Source organism: Macrobrachium rosenbergii, chromosome 1 (assembly GCF_040412425.1).
Source record: "Macrobrachium rosenbergii isolate ZJJX-2024 chromosome 1, ASM4041242v1, whole genome shotgun sequence".
NCBI lineage: Eukaryota > Metazoa > Arthropoda > Malacostraca > Decapoda > Palaemonidae > Macrobrachium > Macrobrachium rosenbergii.
In genome coordinates, this window is record NC_089741.1 from 37,368,748 (window position 1) to 37,383,537 (window position 14,790).

The window sequence follows — 14,790 nt, forward strand, 5'->3', positions numbered from 1 at the left end:
GGGCTGACGTTTGAATCTGAGTGGACCACAATGAGAATTTCGTCGAAGCGTTAAGCTTGAATTGATAAATCTGATATGCAAATTATGCGTTTGCTGTTTTTGAAGAAGTTATATATATATATTATATATATAACATATATATTATATATAATACATAATATATAAATATATATATATGTGTGTGTGTATATATATATGTTATTGCACCTTCTAAAGTAATATTAATAGCTGTAATAATTATAAACAAGTATAAAATGCGCCGAAGTTTATTCGGCGCAGTCGAGTTTTCTGTACAGCATATAATCAAGGCCATCGAAAATAGATCTATCTATTTTATTTAAGGCTAAAGTTAGCCATAATTCGTGCTTCTGGCAACGATATATGATAGGCCACCACCGGGCAGTGGTTAAAGTTTAATGGGCCGAGGCTCGTACAGCATTATACCGAGACCACCGAAAGGTAGATCTATTTTCGGTGGCATTGATTATACACTGTACAGAAAACTCGATTGCGACGAAGTTTCTTCAGCGCATTTTTTACTTGTTTTATTCTACGACGAGCAGAGAGCTTTTTTTGTCGTATAGGTCAAAAAATTACACACGAAGTATTGAGTTTTGTCTACAGGCCTGGGCTTTAAAAAGTGCTAGGTTCCCTGTCCCAGTCGTAGCCTGAAAAGTGTCTCTTTGGTCGAGTTCAAGAACTGGTGTATATTCCTCCAAGGAAGAGGTCATGCACAGGACGGGTCGTCCCTTTCAGCCCAGATAATCATTGGAAAGCCAAGTCCGCCGGAATTAGCAGACTCTTCCCCAGGCCGCGTTTCAATATAACTTCTGCTTGAATAGAAAACTTAGGTAAAAGACGATCCGATGCCCTCCTCTACTTGGTTATCGCTGATGAAAAATCCATTCCGGATCGTCCCGTCTGTATTGACGATTCCCGGGAAAGTTGCGAAGTTGCAGAAGTTAACATGGCCGAGTTTTTTCCTCCCCGGAGTCCCATCTCTTCTTCGAAGACGAAGACGACACAGTGTTCTTTTGCCCCCATACTGTCTCGTGTCTTCGTTTCGAGAAGAAGAAGAAGAAGAGAAGAAGAAGAAGAAGAAGAAGAAGAAGAAGAAGAAGAAGAAGAAGAAGAAGAAGGAAGAAGTTAAAGTTAGCAAACATCTCACCAGCCTCCCAGAGGCTGTCGTGCAATTGGAACTTCAGAAGTTCAAGCGAAGATGCAATGCATTACTACCCTAATACTATTGTCCTCGTATTTGAATAAATTTTTATCTATTTATTAATTTATTGATGTATTTTTTCCTTTTTAATAAGTGGGATCTCTTCTTTCTGTATTTCTCTTTGCCTCCTCTTACTTCTTCCTAACGAACACCTTAATATTCTTTGGAAGCTTGAATTTCAAGTCAATGGCCCATTTGGTGGGCGTGATCCATGATTTCATCTTCTGAATAATATAGAAAATAACAATACCAGATTGATATGGATTTGCAGAAGACGTATATTCTGGCTGTCATTCCTTCCTGCCTTTGCTTGTCCAGGGGGGCCATTCATTCCTGTTTCTTGCCAAACTTTCCGTGCCCCCTTTTGCATGAGACTTTCGAAACTCGGAGAAATGGGAAAATGCCTCCGTCTGCGAGAGATGGAGTGGGACCGGACGTCCATTATAATGAAAACCTGCATTGCCCTGAAGACGCCATTTTTTTTGTCATTGAAGCTGTTATTACTTTAAAAAATGCTATTGTAGATGTGATTATTACTTTAGACAGTGCTATTGTAGCTGTTATTGTTATTTTAGTAAGTACTGTTGTAGTTGCTATTATTACTTTAAAAAGTGAACTGAAATATATAACTTCTTCAAGAACAGCAAACGCATAATTTATATATTAAATTTATCAACTCAAGCTTAACGCTTCACTGAAAATTCTGAATTTTTCCTAAAACTTCACTGAATGACACATTCCTTTAATTGAGTCAACTCTGAAACTTTATTGGCTTTCATAAAAGCCCCCAAACAGCATCACAGAAAAGAAAAAGGCTTCTTGAATCGAATCGGCCGGTAACAAGGAAATTCATTTTGAAGTATAAAAACGACCCTGTCTTTGTAGAACAGACGATTCTCTCAAAGGTGAGGAAAAAGTCATTTTTATTTGAACGACGAAATTTTATGCAGTTTCCTTTCAATGTCGTTTTCACCATTTCCACCATTTCCACAAGGAGAAATGATTTGGACTAACTAAATTTAACACTTCGGAAATTTGTGGTTTTTCCAATAAAAAATAGACTAATTTTGAATGATAAAATTCAGAATCTGTAAAAAAAATAAAGAGTTTGTGTATTTTACTTAAAAAGTTCTGTGGAGGAGGGAGGGATACAATTCATCAGTTAGACAAATTCTGTTTTCATTACGTTAAGAAACATTTTGAATGATACAATTTTATCCCTTTATAGAACGGTAACTTCCATTTCCCACTCTCTTGCGTTCTTCGGCCCTGGGCTACAAACGAGCATCAGTTTTTCCTTCCTACTTTTCTGTACCCTGTTAATAAGAACTTGAAGTTCATGTGCCTCTTCCTTGCTTTTTTCGTCCCTGGGCTACAGAAGAGCATTAGATTACCCTGCCTCTTGGCTAGCCTATACTCTCGAATTAGATCGGAAGAAACGACTAGAAACAAAAAGAAAAAAATGTAGGAACTGCGTCGAATTCTCCACACAAAAACACACACAAAATAGTTCTTCGCACACACACAGAGTTCTTCGGCCCTGGGGTACAAAAGTTCGCACACACACAGTTCTTCGGCCCTGGTCTACAAAAGAGCACTAGGCTACCCTTCCCCCTGGCTAGGCTGAACTCTAGAAGCGGAAAGGAAGAACCGAACTGCGTCTGTTTCCCAGATAAAGCAAAAATTGTACGAAATGCAGCGAATTCTCGACAGACACAAGACAGTTCTTCGGCCCTGGGCTACAAAACAGCACCAGGGTACCCATTCCACTAGCTGGCCTGTGCTCTAGAAACTAAAAGTTAAGAAACGAACATCATCTGTTTCCCAGATACGGCAAAAATTGTACGAAATGCAGCGAATTCTCGACACATACACAAACTCAGACCCAGTCGCTTTAGACTGTTTGCGCGGAATTCGTATCTTCCGCAGAGCAAACACGCCAGTCCGGTCGCGGTATAATGCAATGCATATTTGTCCTGATTTGATGTACGACGATTCTGTAACTGAGACTGGTGGAAGAGGTTTTCCTATGAGCTATTGTTTTACTTAGGTATTTGAAAGGAAACGTTATCTGTGTTCATTTGAGTTTTCTGTGAAAGAAAACTATTGTGCCGACTTTGTCTGTCCGTCCGCGCTTTATTCTGTCCGAACTTTTTTCTGTCCGCACCTTTTTCTGTCCGCACTTTTTTGTGCGCCCTCAGATCTTAAAAACTGCTGAGGCTAGAGTGCTGCAAATTGGTATGTTGATCATCTACCCTCCAGTCATCAAACATACCAAATTGCAACCCTCTAGCCTCAGTAGTTTTATTATTATTATTATTATTATTATTATTATTATTATTATTATTATTATTATTATTATTATTATTATTTACACAATTACGAACCCAAGATACGATTATTATTATTATTATTATTATTATTATTATTATTATTATTATTATTATTATTATTATTGACTTAAGCTATTCAAATCAACGGGCGAATCCCAGGTGTGTTGATGAGAGAGCAGCTGCCTTTCCTTTGGGGACCTGATGGCCGGTGGGGGGCGGTTGGCGGAGGCTTACGATGCCTATTGGCGTCACAGGTAATTTTCCTCTAACGATGTTCGGGCTCTATCGCGGATTGAGGCTCTATTATTATGACCCGTTCGTTATCCCGGGCTTTGGGCTCTAAACAATAGGCCCCTGGTTGTCCAGGGATGGACGGGAGATGCCTTTGCAGCTAATATATATATGTATGTGTGAGTATATATATGTATATATATATATATATATATATATATATATATATATATATATATATATATATATATATATATATATATATATATATATATCTCAAATATAAGGAGCCCATAGAAACGCCAAAATGTGGAAAATAAAGACTATATTTCAGAGACCAAACTGTCTCTCTTCTCAGGCAAATATTTCCCTGAGGAGAGACAGTTTGGTCTCTGAAATATAGCCTTTATTTTCCACAATTTGGCGTTTCTATGGTCTCCCTTATATTTGATGGAATTCTGTTTTAACAGAACATATTTCATTGTCATATATATATATATATATATATATATATATATATATATATATATATATATATATATATATACATATAATTTATATAATTGACACGGAATCACTTTATGGCAATGACTGGAATTCAAGCGGTACTAAGCCCACCGTTTTTATTATAAAGTATTATTATTATTATTATTATTATTATTATTATTATTGCACTCAGGATTATAAAGACAGTCTAAATCCAGTCTCATGCTTTAAAGCCATTAAGAATAAGGACTGAAAACTCATGGCAAAAAGAGCTGAACAAAAAAGTATAGACGAGAAACTACCACAAACCAGATCAAACGAAAAATATCATTTTGTTTTAAACCAGTGGTTCTCAACCATTTTATTACCACGCCCCTTCTAAGAGCTGGTCCTTCCCTCCACGCCCCCCTTGCATCAATGAGTAAAACTCCTTCCCAGATTTAAAGGAAAATAAAAAAAAAAAAAGAGAAGAGGTTTCAAGGCATAGGGAGGGAAGTAAATAATTACAAAACATGGTAAGCCCAACGAGTCTAACCAGAATAGTAAACTATAGGAAACTAACGTTATAAGGGATACGTTTACATTTTTTTTATAAACTTTTGAATATTAGTTCCTCACTCTTGTTAAGAGAATAATGAATATAATTAGAGAATTTTTAATTTTCCCCTAGGGCTCGCGCCTCCCCTGGAAATTGCTGACGCTCCCCCTAGGGGGGCCACGAACCATTGTTTTAAACTGGTCATCAATTAAGGGAGTTCCATGCCAAATGCCCATGGGGGATTATTGCCCAAATAAAAAAGTATCCTTGTTCCCTTATACCACATTTCTTAATAAACCCCACACTGACATACTCTTCAATTAAGTCCATCTGAAGGTCGCAGAGACACCGTATTTGTCTTTTGTCTTGTCCCCCTGGCATGAGGCGAGGGGGGTACGTTTTATTCCCCAATTAAGCTGCCCGCCCCCTGCGGTGCGGTAAATACATAACTGTAAATTAACCACATAATTACGTGGTCTGGATTTCGTGCGCGTACACCCTGTGATTTGTGGCTGCTTCTAATGAAAGGTAAAACGATTGTTTGCGAGATGGGATGTACCTCATTGCGGAATTACGGAAGTTTTCTTTCTTTCTCTTTTTCCTTGAGCCTTCAAATGAAAACCTTTCTTGATAGAGTCAACAGACCTGCATAAACCCAAGAGGACCCCAAAGGGAACTATCAGCCTGCAGAGAGAGAGAGAGAGAGAGAGAGAGAGAGAGAGAGAGAGAGAGAGAGAGGTTGTTGCAACAGGTGATGAATAAATAAATATGAGGGAAAATAGAAAATAAACCTGATACGCCCTGAAATTCAGGAGACGTCAGCATCAGCAGCAGAGAGCATGAATGAATTTGCTCCTCGCTTAAATATTTGGAGATCAGAAGATTCCGCAACTACAACCGCAGAGGCAAACTGTTCCACATTTTAGTTGTAGGCAAAATAAAACTCCATTCTGGAGAGATTTGCTTCCTGCAGGCATTTTTCTGTGGTTTTTATGAAATTTCGCTTGCAGTTTCTACGTGCACATAAAATTGGTTTTTCACGAGTTTATACGATCAATTTTAAGTCAACTGAAAGACAATCTATTTGATACACCTTAGTCATCATAAGTTCTTTTACCTTCGGCCTAACACAGCCGCTTTCGATTCCTTTGCTGTACTTCCGTTCGTAATCTCTTTTTGTTCCATCTTGCTTTCCACCCTCTCCTCTAACAATTGTTTTCATAGTGGGTGCAATTCCAGTACACATGAGCACTGAGCAGAGACATACATGCACATTAAACTGAATTATTCCACTCTAACTATGAATAGCAACATCCCTATCCTGCGTGTTTACATCGCCATCTCACGAAAGACAATATTTATATTACCCTTCCTCCTGTCACAAAACAGACAGGGAAGGTTTCTCCTCTATCCAGAGATAACTTCCAGACAGAATACCAGCATCCCCTTCAGACTGCTACTGCTTCAAGTTCATCTGTTAATGAGAATCTCTCTCTCAGTTTCCCAGAGTTAACCAACTCCTTAGTATTATTGTAGCCAACTCCTTAACATTATTGGATCACTAGATAATTCCCAAAGGTAAACATACCGTGGTGAATGGCATGAAGTCTTCTTGACAAGTGGTAGATGGAGTGTTATCCTTACGGAATGTCAATTCAGTAAGGCATATCCGCAGTGCCTAAGGAGATATTGTTCTTCAGCTGAATATTCTGTTTCTGCAGATGTTTCACTAAACATTGTGTTGATAGGATGTTGTAATGTTGTAAACCACGCAATCATTTATTCCTCTTAGCGTCCTCTTACATAACAGTTGAAATTCATCATTAGTAATGAATAATTTTTTATTTATTATTGAGTTTCTACAAATCATTCTTCAGCAACTTCACAAATAAGATTTTAACTCTCACTTGTGATCGGTATCTTTGTAAAAATTCAATCTGTAACCTCATATCTGCCCAAATATAGAAGCAAAAGGTTAAGTTGCTTTTGAGGATCGTTGAGCCGTCTCTCCTTTAGAGTAGTAATGTGTGGATGTTGAAGATTATGAGAAGAGGAGGGTGTAAGCTGTCTCTGTAAAAATATATATGTAAATATATATATATATATATATATATATATATATATATATATATATATACTCTATTATATATATAGACATATTTGTATGTATGTGTGTGTGCGTGCGTATGTGTGTGTGTGTGCGTGTACACGTCTGCTTGTGTACATATGTACTACTGGGCTGTGTTTATGTAAACAAATAAAAAATATATATCCGTCAAAGACATTAAAGGGATGAGAAAGCCATTAATTTCATTTGAATCAAAACGGAACGCGTCCTTAATCAGTTGTACCAAGAAACTACAAAGCAGGGAAAAGCCAAGTCTCACCAAAAGTGAACTGCAAAACCCACGGCGGAGGGTCCTCTTTATACAGTCAAGGAAGGACATTCTCTCTCTCTCTCTCTCTCTCTCTCTCTCTCTCTCTCTCTCTCTCTCTCTCTCTCTCTCGGACGTGTTCAGACGTCAGGAAAGTGAAGTAATCTCGACGTCGAAAGAGAGAGAGAGAAAGGAGTAATTCTGGACGCCGACAGAGAGCTTACAGAGAGAGAGAGAGAGAGAGAGAGACAGAAAGGAGCAATTCTGGACGTCGACAGAGAGAGAGAAAGGAGCAAGCCTGGACGTCGACAGAGAGAGAGAGAGAGAAAGAAGCAATTCTGGACGTGGACTGGACGGAGAGAGAGAGAGAGAGAAGAGAGAGAGAGGGGAGTAAATCTAGACGCTGGAGAGAGGGAGAGAGAGAGAGAGGCAAATCTAGACGCAAAGAGAGAAAGAGAGAGAGAGAGAGAGAGATATTCTGGCCGCCGGGAAGTATTTAATACATTCTTAAGCTTTGCATAATTAAGGCTGGGAGTACTGACACATCTAATATGTCCTGCCACTGCGGAATGGCGGGGAACAATGATTATAAGTAGGTAATGCAATTAATTTTTACATTTAATTAATAATTCTGTTCTGTCAAATCTTTTACGTTTGTCGCAGCACCAGTGAAGACGAGATCTTATCCTAACGGGCAAATAATGATTATAAGTCATTAATGTAATTAATTTTTTACTTATTTTCATTTTATTTGCTTTGTCAAAGCATAACCGTTCAGTAAATACTTCTCTGTCAAAGCGCAAATGTTTGTCGTGGCGAAAGTAAATACGAGATCTTGTCCTAATGAGAAATAAGGGTTATTAGTTAGGTAACGCTATTACTTTTTATATTATATTTTATATATTAAATGTATATATATAGTATATATATATGCATATATATATATATATATATATATATATATATATATATATATATATATACATATATATATACATATATATATATATATATTTGATATACTGTATATATATATATATATATATATATATATATATATATATATATATATATATATATATATATATATTTCAAGTTACAGTTCGCTATACATAACATTTTAGAAGCAAAATAGAAAAAAAACACGTCTATCATAAATTTCAACAGGTCTGAAACATGTAAGATCACAAACTCGAGACGCGAAGAAACGCCAAACGTCCCAAGAAACACCGCCTCTTCTCCCGAGTTCTCAAGTCTTTTTAACCTCATTCCAGAAGCCATTAAACCCTCTGCCCGTCTCTCCCTCGGTCCTTTTTCAGGTGGAGTCCGAAGCGAAGATGGAAACAAAACGAGGTGGGTGGGTGGGTGGGTGGGTGGAGCAGGTTAAAAAATGGTGATTTCAGATTAGGATTCGGGTTTGCGAGACGCTCTGAGAGAACAGTTAATAAGCGTTGTTTTCCTGAGGGGGATAGTGCTGTCAGTGCACCTCACACGGTGCACTGTAGGCGTCACTTAAGGCTCTTTTGGCCCTTAGCTGCAACCCCTTTCCTTCATTTTGATGTACCTCCGTTCATGTTCTCATTTTTCCATCTTACTTTCCTTAGCCATCTTCTAACAATAATTGTTTCATAGTGCAACTGCAAAGAGTTTCCTCCTGTTACACCTTTCAATAAACCTTTTTGCTCTAGCTTTCCCTTTCAGCGCTGAATGACCTCATGATAGGTCCCAGCGTCTGGCCTTTGGCCTAAATTTCATATTCTGGTTCCAGTAAGAGTTGTTCCGCTCGCTGAAACCATGAGAGCAGAAGCACCCAGGTTGCAAATTCCCGAGATGTATACTAGTATTGCACCAGCCCCGGTTTTTTTGCCATGCCCTAGGTTAGGTTAGGTTAGGTAGATTAGGTTAGGTTAGGTTGGTTACGTTAGGTTAGGTTAGGTTAGGTAGATTAGGTTAGGTTAGGTTGGTTACGTTAGGTTAGGTTATGTTAGGTAGATTAGGTTAGGTTAGGTTAGGTTAGGTAGATTAGGTTAGGTTAGGTTGGTTACGTTAGGTTAGGTTAGGTTAGGTTAGGTAGATTAGGTTAGGTTAGGTTGGTTACGTTAGGTTAGGTTAGGTTAGTGGGCCTGTTGGGATTTGGGTGTGGGAAACATAATGAGATTATTTTCAAGAAAATTCTGTGGTTAGTTTTTAAGACATGGCGTCCCCCTTTTTTCAGGGAAAGGTCCCGGTTATGCGTCTCGGTACTCGGTTACATCTCGGGAAAATGCATCCGGGTTTTCTGGAGCTTTGGGTCCGTGAATTTCCCCCAAAGCGTTTGTGTCTAAACAAATGTTGAAAGATTCATCTGAACGTTGATGGGAATGGAAATTAGCTCGTGACGCCAAAACATTCGAGAGACGCGATAACTTTTCTGGATGAAATTGGTACAGTTTTCACCATAAATAAATGGATAGATAAATGTTCAAATGATAGCAAGGAGACGAAGAAGAAGAATAAGAGGAGGAGGAGGAGGAGGAGAAAATTTTGCCGCAATTTTAACCTTAAATAATTAAATGTCTGTTTAAGTTAAACGAATGGAATAAGAAGAAGAAGAAGAAGAAGAAGAAGAAGAGGAGGAGGAGGAGGAGGAGGAGGAGGAGGAAATTTTGCCGCAATTGTAAAATTGAATAAATAAATGTTTAAGTTAAACGAATGGAAGAAGAAGAAGAAGAGAAAAGAAAAGAGAAGGAGGAGGAGGAGGAGGAGGAGGGAATTTTGCCGCAATTTTAACCTTAAATAAATAAATGTTTAAGTTAAACGAATGGAAGAAGAAGAAGAAGAAGAAGAAGAAGAAGAAGAAGAAGAAGGAGGAGGAGGAGGGAAGAAGCAAAGTAAATAAAGAAATGTTTAAGAGAATGGAAAGAAGAAGAAGAAGAAGAAGAAGAAGAAGAAGAAGAAGAAGAAAGAGGGGGAGGAGGAGGAAGGTGGTAAAAGGAGACAAAAGGACGCTGCTGAAATGTTGCTGTTGTTGCAATTGTCACCATAAATAAATAGAGAAATAAAAGCCCAAATGGAAGCAAGAAGAAGAAGAAGAAGAAGAAGAGAGACAAACATCTGCTGCCAAAATTCAGTTCTTTGACAAATATCCGAACCAATTTCAGAAGGGTGATACATGGCCACCAATATCTGTCTTATTTTCGTTCCAGCTATTACTGGGCGTAGGAAGGAGTTATATGGGCGCAGATATATACAAACGCGCGTCCATTATTTGTAAATCTCTCTCTCTCTCTCTCTCTCTCTCTCTCTCTCTCTCTCTCTCTCTCTCTCTCTCTCTGTAGTTATAAGAAACTGTGTAATCATCCTGTGTATCGCATACATATAGAAACACTTGTCCATTATTTGTTTAGTGTGGCTACTCTCTCTCTCTCTCTCTCTCTCTCTCTCTCTCTCTGTTTCTGTGTTTGTGTGTTAGGCCAGTTTTATTGTCTGTTGACATATTTATTCCTTTCACTTTCCTATAACTTCACTCTTTTTTCCTCTCTCTCTCTCTCTCTCTCTCTCTCTCTCTCTCTCTTTGTTGGCTGGTTTTTTCTGTTGACTCATGTTTTATTTTACATTTTTCTCTTCTCTCTCTCTCTCTCTCTCTCTCTCTCTCTCTCTCTCTCTCTCTCTCTCTCTCTCTCTCAATGCAGGCTGATTTCCCTTTGGAGCCGTCGTGGGTATATATAGTCTGTTGACTCTCTGTAAGGGTTTTCAGATGGAAATTTTAAGAGGGAAAGAAGTCAGGGACATTATGAGAACATTCAATGGCCGCTTTCTTTCCTGATGGAGTGAAATATAAATAGCTGAAACACGTGAAGAAAAAACTATTATTTGACACAGCATTTCGAAAGCATATATGCCGGAAAATTCCCTTGAGAGATTCTTCTCTCAATTACTTTTCAGTTCCTTTTATAATGATATACAAGTACCGTCGACACGTGAGGCAAAAATACTAGGTATTTGAGTTGCCATGGGAAAGGATTTCAATTACAAGCACTTCAGGCCATTTTTCCCAGCCGCTTCTTCCATTGCGTTTTGTAACGCGCACGTACTGCGGAAAACCGTCTGGCAAAAATGATGCTCTTTAACGTGCCATTTCTGAAAAGCCTTGTTTATGGGTTCTCTTCAGAGATTTCCCCATTCACGACCCTTTCAGAGCGGTTTTCCGCGCTGCTCGTTGCCGGGCTGAACGCGACCTTTCATTCCTCGTTCGTCTCGCATCAAAACAAGTACCCGCTTTTGCGTCGTTTTTTTTTTTCCCCGGTTGCTATTGAGACGAAGACGTTCAGACGTGCATGGAGGGGTAGGAGGAGTCTAGGAAGCGAAGTTTAATAATTTTCCCCACTTTCTGTGAAGAGGAGGAGGGGCAGGGGAGGGGAGTGGTAGAATGATGAAGGAAACGTGACGGATGAAATGCGCAACTGACATCTCCTTTCATAAGTATCGGATGACAGACCTCCTGGGAGATCACGTTACTCTCCTCCTCCTCCTCCTCCTCCTCCTCCTCCTCTCCTCCTCCTCCTTCTTCTTCTTCTTCTTCTTCTTCTTCTTATCATTCGTGGGATGCTGAGATCGAGGTAATTAATTCGCCCCGAAATATTTTGAGAGCGCGTCTAATCCTTTTTATGTTGTTGACTGGAATAAAAGGGGATGCGAAAGATGGAATGATTTGGAGGTATAATGAAGGGTTCTCTTGGGTTATTTTCTTGTTGAATCCGTCTGTATTTTGTGGATACGAGAGAGGTATGATTTCGAGGCATAATGAAAGTTTTTTTAAGTTACTCTGTTATTGAGCCCATCTGTATTTTGAGGATATGAAATAATTGAAGATTTCGAGGTATAATGAAGGGGTTTCTTGAATTACTTTCTTGTTGAATCCGTCTGCATTTTGTGGATACGAGAGAAGGTATGATTTTGAGGTATAATGAAGGGTTTTCTTGAGTTACTTTCTTATTTAATCCGTCTGTGTTTTGTGGATACGAAAGATGGTATGATTTCGATATATAATGAAGGGTTTTCTTGAGTTACTTTCTTATTTAAACCGTCTGTGTTTTGAGGATACGAAAGATGGTATTATTTCGGGGCATAATGAAGGGTTTCTTGGGTTACTTTCTTGTTGAATACATTTGTATTTTGTGGATACTAAATAATGTATGGTTTCGAGGTATAAGGAAGGACATAATGAAGGGGTATCTTAAGTTACTTTCTTGGAAAGTCCGTCTGTATTTTGTATCAAAATATATCCCAGCATAACAACACAAACCATCTTCAAAATCTAGAAGATATCGATCTTCAGAGGCTCCCTGACCTATTCATAATTTATCATGAAAGCAAAGAACTGCAAAAAGTACATGATTATGACATGGGAAACAGAAATATTTTCTTGCACTTTTAGTTTTCTGTAGAAGAAAACTATTGAGCCGGCTTTGTCTGTCCGTCAGCACTTTTTTCTGTCCTCCCTCAGATCTTAAAAACTACTGAGGCTAGACTGCTGTAAATTGGTATGTTGATCATCCACCCTCGAATCATCAAACATACCAAATTTCAGCCCTCTAGCCTCATTAGTTTTTTTATTTTATATAAGATTAACGTTAGCCATAATCGTGCGTCTGGCAACGATATAGGTAGGATAAGCCACCACCGGACCGCAGCTCGTACAGCATTATACCGAGACCGCGGAAATATAGATCTATTTTCGTTGGTATGATCTTACGCCATGTGGCGCTGCCGCAAGCTCGGTGCATGAAGTTTCTTCGGCACACTTTTTCACTTGTTTGTGATTGTTTGATGCGCAAGACCGCCCTCATTTCAGTTTGTACCCCCATCAAAGAACCTTTTAATGTTTTTGCCTGTTGTGATATCTGGACCATTAATTGGTTCCTAATAGCGTGTCTGTAAAGAAAGACACTGTTATAATTTGTGGTAATATATTTTATATTTATCATTCATTAGTGTGTTTGTGAATGATCTCGGTCCGTTAATGTAAATAAATGCTTACCAATTCAGAAGATGAAAATAGAAATTTGGAATTTTTCTCAATATTTGTTGATTTTGAATTTTCCTCCCAAAAGGGTTTCAAATGCAGGTGATGTCACAGTACAGATAAATATAAACTATTATTATTATTATTATTATTATTATTATTATTATTATTGTGTGTGTATTATTAAAAAATACTCATAGTAGCATGAATCTCAAAATGGAGAAAACAAATCCATGTTGATATATATGTACATATATTTAAAGAATAAATCTATGCAGATTTTATATTTATATCTGCATTGTGGTTGTTTCTCAGTAATATGTGTATTATTATTGTGTGTGTGTGTGTGTGTGTATTGTATTATTATTGTGTGAGAAAGATGAAACCTGTTCATATGGAACTTAAGCCCACCACAAAGACCATTGACTTGAGAAATTCAAGTTTCCAAAGAATATTATAATTGTTCATTGAAAACGGAACGCAATGGGAAATACAGAAAGAAGAGATCAGTTATTAGAAAAGGGGAAAATAAATTAACAAACTAATAAAGAAATAGATAAAAATGTAAGTAAATTATAAAATACAGGGAGAATTACCCGCTTGAAATTTTGAGGTTCCAATTGCAAGACACCCTCAGGGAGGCTGTTCCACAGTCCAACGGTGTGAAGAATAAAGGACCTCTGGAACTGTGGAATTTGACAACGAGGCCCATTTACTGCTTAGATTTAGCCAGCCTTAGTGCTGGCACGGCTCTTGATCTACAGCAGCCCGTAACAGCATTTACTGCGTATTGGTGCTGTTGTGCAGCGAATGTGGTCGCTCGCGGCGGTGATAATTATATAAATAAATAAATAAGTAAATATATAAATGTGAACATCAAAAAGGAGAGTTTGGTGTCAGTGAAATATGTGGTTAAACATTCTGGTGTCAGTTTACGCGTTCTAAATCGAGTGGCAGTGCCAAAAAAAAAAAATTCGTTTTTTCAAAAAGCAGTTTATTTGAAAAGGCGAAAAAATAAAGTATTGGACTTTGATGTCGGGGCGAATGTAAAACGCGGCACATAAATATATCAAAAGCCATTCTGGTGTTTACTGAATAAATTCGGTAAAATTTTCGCGACTGTTGGAGAGAGAGAGAGAGAGAGGAGTTTGCTCTCGACGACAACAAAGTCCTTGTGGGGAGAGGGAGAGGAAGATATAAACATTCTCAGTATTAGCAAAGTCCTTGAGAGAGAGAGAGAGAGAGAGAGGACCAACAAAAGAGAGAGAGAGTAGATTAAACATTCGAGGACTATTACAAAGTTCTTATGAGAGAAGATTAAGATAGATTATTCAGAGACTAGATGACATTCTCAGTATCAGCAAAAGTCCTAAGAGAGAGAGAGAGAGAGAGAGAGAGAGAGAGAGAGATTACTCTCGAATACCAACAAAATCACTGAAAAGACAGAGAGACAGAGAGATAAAATCATTTCCTGAGAGTGTTAGAAAGGTCCTTGAGAGAGAGAGAGAGAGAGAGAGAGAGAGAGAGAGGGCCAGTAGGATCTTTTATTCTCTCGTTTGTCTGACTTATTATGACATTTTGATTGAGTTTGTCACTTGAGC

At 38.2% G+C, this 14,790-nt stretch overlaps 1 protein-coding gene across 1 annotated transcript in view; it reads right to left on the reverse strand.

The window, feature by feature from the left end:
* LOC136852506 (dipeptidase 1-like) overlaps positions 1-14,790 on the reverse strand; it is a 252,027-nt gene that overhangs the window by 137,262 nt on the left and 99,975 nt on the right. The window lies entirely within an intron of this gene.